The sequence below is a fragment of the Peromyscus maniculatus genome, chromosome 18 (assembly GCF_049852395.1).
Source record: "Peromyscus maniculatus bairdii isolate BWxNUB_F1_BW_parent chromosome 18, HU_Pman_BW_mat_3.1, whole genome shotgun sequence".
Lineage (NCBI taxonomy): Eukaryota > Metazoa > Chordata > Mammalia > Rodentia > Cricetidae > Peromyscus > Peromyscus maniculatus.
In genome coordinates, this window is record NC_134869.1 from 23,187,801 (window position 1) to 23,193,800 (window position 6,000).

At 36.9% G+C, this 6,000-nt stretch overlaps 1 long non-coding RNA gene across 1 annotated transcript in view; it reads right to left on the reverse strand.

Moving 5' to 3' along the window:
- LOC121823709 (uncharacterized) overlaps nucleotides 1-5,609 on the reverse strand; it is a 97,028-nt gene extending 91,419 nt beyond the window's left edge. Inside the window, exon 1 of the long non-coding RNA XR_006065242.2 lies at nucleotides 5,507-5,609. This is a non-coding gene — a long non-coding RNA (uncharacterized LOC121823709). The remainder of the gene's footprint in view (nucleotides 1-5,506) is intronic.
- Nucleotides 5,610-6,000: the final 391 nt, after the last annotated feature.

Here is a 6,000-nt window from a genome sequence, read left to right on the forward strand (position 1 = left end):
TTTGCTGCCTATAAATCAACTTTGATGTTTTTTTTGAATGTCTATCCTGAAAAAGAAAAAAAGTAAATATTTTTAATAGCTTTTGTTTTCAACTCTGAGAACAACAGTTAACAGTGTAAATCCTAATTAGCATTCTTTATCAAACAGACCCTATCACCATCACCATGGTCTGACTTCATAGCCATTCAGATAATAATAAATAAATAAAAATAAACCAATATAAAACAGCCAGCTGATTAAGAAATTTAAAAATGCTTCCTCAAGAACACGTTAGCTGAGAATCACTAAAGATGCAGACAAGGCTGTAAGAAGCTGAGTTCTGGGTGGAATGATGTGGAGCTGTAATTAGGCAGAAGAAACAGTGAAAAAGTGAAATTTTTCTACATTGAAAACAATACAAGCCCTTATGAAGAAGGAAGAAGTCTCTGTGGCTATAGCAGAGTTTCACAGAGTAGTATGAGATGGGCTGGAAGTGAATGAAAGAGACGTAGTGGTAGATTAAAATAACAGTGATGAGTTGTTGTGATTGGTTGGGGAAATAAGTCAAGGTAGCACTAGAGCTTGTTGATGAAGGAGAAATATGCGCTGTCCAAGGAAACCATGGAAATTAAAAACGGCCCTTTGGTTTTTAACTTGACCTTATAATTTATTGAAATGAAGGGATTATGAGAACAGGCTATTTCACCTGTTGGTGTTAGTTTACCAGATCTGCCCAAATAAAACAAAATGCCACAAACTGTGTGGCTTCAATCACAGAAGATACTTTCCCACAGTGTCAGAGATCAAGGTACTAATAGTGTTGGCTTCTTTGAGGATGCTGTCTTGACTTGTGTTGGTGATAGATTTCTGTCTTTCCCCCAAGAACTGATTGCAACAAAATTTCTGCATTTGTACATCAATTAGTCAAACTGGATTTATACCAACGGCCTCAGTGGTACTCGCTGTGTGTGGAGTTAGGATCCCAGAAATTCAGTTCACAATACGGTTGGTATTAATTTGCATATCTTTCAGAGAGAGAGATAATAGAGATCTTGGAATCATGGCTTATGCCTCTGTGTTGTCATTTGAGGACTGAGTCAGCCATGAGTTTAATGAGAGAATGGACTACAAAATGAGTTTCAGGCCAGACTAGAAAACAGGATGAAACCCTGCCTCAAAAATATCTTTTAATAATATATATTTTATGACAATTTTAGGACATTTAGGAAGATATGAAGGGTTCATAGTCATCTTAAATGGATGTCAGTGCATCACACATTATGTAGTGTTGTCTTTCCTCATTTCTCCAGTTGTTAACGTTTTCAATGAAAATTCTTTATGTAAAGAATATCCGTGTTATATGAAGCCTTTGTGCACCAGTTGCAATTTCAATGTCATATCATTGGTTCACACATTTCTCTGTCCTGGGTATGTTAATGTCTAATATACAAACTATTTTAATTTCGACTCTACCATCATCATGGGTATGATTTTGGCATTCATAGGTGAACAATCCACCAAAATAATAATTACAGTGCTTTTGCTATTCTTACAACCTTTATATCTGATCTATTCTAATCTGTCACTCTAATGGCTGCTACTTCTAGCCCAACTTTGCACACATGCAATAAAACACATATGAAATATGCAAAGATGTATAATACTAGATCTTAACTTTTAAGTTATTTTTCACAACCAGGACAAATGAGTTACTTTTTTTTATTCAGCCAACCCACAAGTATTAACTAAACAATGGCAACTGCATTGTTGAACACTGACATTGTTGAACAACGTATGTCAATATTTGGTCACATACTATATGAATTCACTTCTAATAAAAATAATTACATAGGTGAAACTAATATCCTCAATATATAGTTGGGAAAACCAAAGTAGTAAGACACTAAGTAAGCTGTCCAACATCAGACAGCTTGTGATTATCACCACTGTGCCTAGAACCTAAACAGTATGGCCTCGGAGTATATTCTATCATTATACTAAGTCATGATTTCTATAAGTACAATTATGCACCAAATGAAGTAGACAGCCTTGAAGTGTGTCTTAATTTATTTTCTGCTGCTGTGATAAAACACTGACCAAAACCAACTTGAGGAGGAAAGAGTTTATTTGACCTGCAGGATTTGGTTCATTATTGAAAACAAGCAAATCAAGGTAGAAACTCAAGGGAGCAATCTGGAGGCAGAAACCAAGGAGGATTGATCAGTGTGCTTTCTCATACACCAAAGGGTTAGAATCTCCCTCAGTAGGCGATGGCTTCCCACATCAATCACTGGTCAGTAGAAGGCTCCACAAACATGTCCAATTTCTCACTTGAGAGTCCTCTTCCTTGGCGACTCTATTTTGTGACAAGTTGACAAAAATGAAGCACCACTAATTACATGCATGCTATTGCCTAACACAAAGAATGACCATTTGCCAGTCAAGCAAGCTAATGGGCCGGAGCAGAGCCTTTATTCCTGGCTCAGCCTACCAGTTTTCAGTTCTCCATATTTAGTCAATAGCAAGCTACAGCAGAAAAAAAAAATGTTTTTTTTTTTTCTTCAGTGTCTTGAAGCTAGGGATTTGTTGAGTAGAATAGCAGATGATAATTTGGACTAGACCGTTAGTGTATCTATAACTTCCTCAAGAATAATTCTCACTTACTATTACAGCCAAGTCAGAATTAAATTCAAAAGCAAAGATGGGCTCTGTTTGAAGGAGAAGAAAAGCAAGAGCGCCCAGAGAAGGAGAGAGTAGGCTGGAACTGTCCAGTCCCGACACATGAGCATCATCAACACAGCTGCTCCTTTGCTTCAAGTTAGAACAGGCCCTGGTGCCATGCAGGTGGATTGTGACTCTATCTCCATCCTGCACACATACAGCAGCAGCACTTGAAGTGAGAAGAGAATCTGGAAGCTCTTAAAGAATTCGGATGTGGGCCAAAGGTAGTCAGAGACTGAACAATGGTCTTTTGGAAACAAAATCTGTTGTTGGTGAAATATCTGGCTGAGGAAACATGTCTGGCAGCAAACCTATCCTTTAGAACAAGGAATTAGGTGCTGAGGACAGCACTCTATGGTTTACAGTTTACTACTTGTGTCTTTCCCATTCATGCTCTCAGGAAATGTATTGATTGACAGCTAATCACTTTTGTATCTCTCTGCTATGCAAAATGGACATTTAAACAACTTAGATTGTTTGGTATGAAGCAGCTGGGAAAAATGAGAAGGCATAGAGTGAAAGGTAGTTAGCTAAGCAGCAAAGAATTTTGTCTAAGTGAGAAAAAAGAGTGCAAAGTTATGAACAAAGAACAGAAGACCTAAGTTAGTACCGAGACCATGGATACGTTTCTTCAATAAATTTAGAGAAGGTGGAGGAGATGTTGAAGTGTTGCCCATTAAAAAGACTGAAACACAATGGAAGGTTAAAAACATAGGTTCTGCAGGACAAGGACTCCCCTGAAGATTCAGCTCAACCTGGTAGATTCAGTCCAGGCAGGTCCAGTCCCCTCCTCCCAGGCTGAGCAAAGTGTCCCTGCATAAGCCCCAGGTTCCAAACAGCCAGTTCATGCACTAAGGACAGGTCCCAGTCCCACTGCCTGGGGGCCTCCCAAACAGTTCAAACTAATCAACTGTCTCTCTTATCCAGAGGGCCTGATCCAGTTGGGGGCTCCTCGGCTATTGTTTTGTAGTTCATGTGTTTCCACTAGTTTGGCTATTTGTCCCGTGCTTTATCCAATCTTGGTCTCAACAATTCTCATTCATACAATCCCTCCTCTTTCTTGCTGAATGGACTCCTGGAGCTCTACCTGGAGGACATCAGAATGGGGGGTGGGCTGGGGGAAGGGCGTGGGGGGGGACGGGAGGAGGAAGGACAGGGGAATCTGTGGCAGATATGTAAAATTAAATAAAAAATAAAAAAGAAAGAAAGGTTCTCTTAAATAAAAACAAGCAAAAAAAAAAAAAAGGTTCTGAACACAAAACCTGTGGAAACATTGAAATTCCACTTAAGGTAGGTTATGATGACCTGTTCTTCTAATTATATTAATTCTTGTACACTAAAAATACTAGGTATTATTTGTATCATCATTGTCATTAGTAATTTAAAAGAAATAAGGATGAATACAAAAAGGTACTGAGAAATGTATGATGCTAGAACCAGGTATTGTAGGTACTGCTACAATTTTAAGCAGTTAAAAAAATGGTATTGAAACTCTAAATAGAGTAACATAATTTTATATACAGCACACATAAGTTAAATCAGAACAGACCATTAAAAGTACCACTTTGCTCTCTTCCCAGGAGCATGAAAATTAATAAAGTCAAGATTCTCCAATTAGAAGTTGGAAAAGCTACCTAATGCTCAAAAAGTATTTACGATTAATCTGGGCAGTTTAATTCGATCTTACTGTGTGCAATGTCAGAGTCAGAGTAGAGGCTTGAAAAAGAGTTAAATACAAATGTGAGTTTTCTGCTTGGCTGGAGAGGTGGTGCAGCCTTGACTACCTCAGGCTTTCTTTGTGGCTTTCATTGTTTCTTAATATTCTCTCTTCCTGGACTATATTTTATGGAATTTCTTTTCTGTGCTTTGAGAGAAGGGGCAGAGAAGAAAATGACCACACACTGGATAGTTATGCAATTTCAGAGTGCTGTTCTCTGTATTATATTAAGTATTTTGCATTTAATTTTTAGATTAATAGATCAAATTGCATTTTATTCCAATTATGCAAAGTTGCATTGAAAAATGATGCATGTACCTCATTCTTCTCAGAGGAACTGTGTTAATTGATAAAAATTGCTTTAATAATTTGCAACTGTGTAAACCACATACATGGCATATTGCCATACTAGTTTTATGCCAATTCCAAGCAGAAGTAGTCAAGCACAATCATTGAATACATGTGTTTAAGACAGAAGCACAGTCCACACTAAAGGGGAAATAGGGTTAATCCACTAAGAGTAAGATTTAGATTTCTAAAGATATTTATTAGCACATTAATGAATTTTGCTATAATTAATTGAGATTTTCTTAATATGTTTTTATCTTAAGTATTAAGATCCCACTGGCAAAGTGTGCAAAAGTACTTTCTAAGATAAAATGATTTGAGAAGGAAATATTAATTCATACTGGTTAGGTAGTGTTAGTGATGAAGCAATTAACCCTCTATGCAATTGAAAAACATCTGTCATTCTGCTAATATGATGACACATATATCAGGCAAAATATCAACTCAATGTTTTTGTTTCTGGTAGGTCACTCATTTGTGCAAAGCTTATGTCCCAATTCACTAAGTTGTATTCGGAGTCTATTATACTATTAAGGGAGATTTCTCTGAGAATTCTTTGTAATCGTATTAATGTCACATTTCAAATGCACATACATTACTATTGCCAAAATGTTTTTGCATTTTGATTTGCAGAAATGGAACAAAAAATAAGTGACAAAGACATTGGTTTTAAAGAAAACACGATTTCTTCAAAAGCTTTAAAAAAAAAGAACTATAAAAACCTGTAATAAATTGTCTTACCTTTATCCACTTAGCAGTGTGACACTGAACATTTACATTCCTAGACCGCATCAGTACAGAATGTAAGCATCCCTTTGAAATCAGAATTCTCTCTGGCCTGTCAGATTCTAAGGAGGTAGGGAAAAAAATAATAAGAGCTAGCTGAGTGGAATGAAAGCCGTGAAGGATCATGGGAATTGTAGTCAGCTGTAGCAAGTCAGTTCTGCAAGGAGAGGAGGGAAACAGCATTTGAGATGCAGGAATCGTAGCATCTGAACTCACCTGGCCTGGCCTATTGGCAAAGCTATTGCCATGCCTGGATAAATAAAGTAAAAATATATATATTAAAAAAAAACTACTGCACACAAGCCATTTTTATTATGCTTCTCTAGCAGGTATCTTGGGAAATGAGTTTGAAAATTCTTCTACTTTCATCTGGAATCTCCATATAGCTTCTTACCTGAGGTGAAATTGAAAATGTTTCATTTCTTCTTCAGACTAAGTATTTCAGTGTA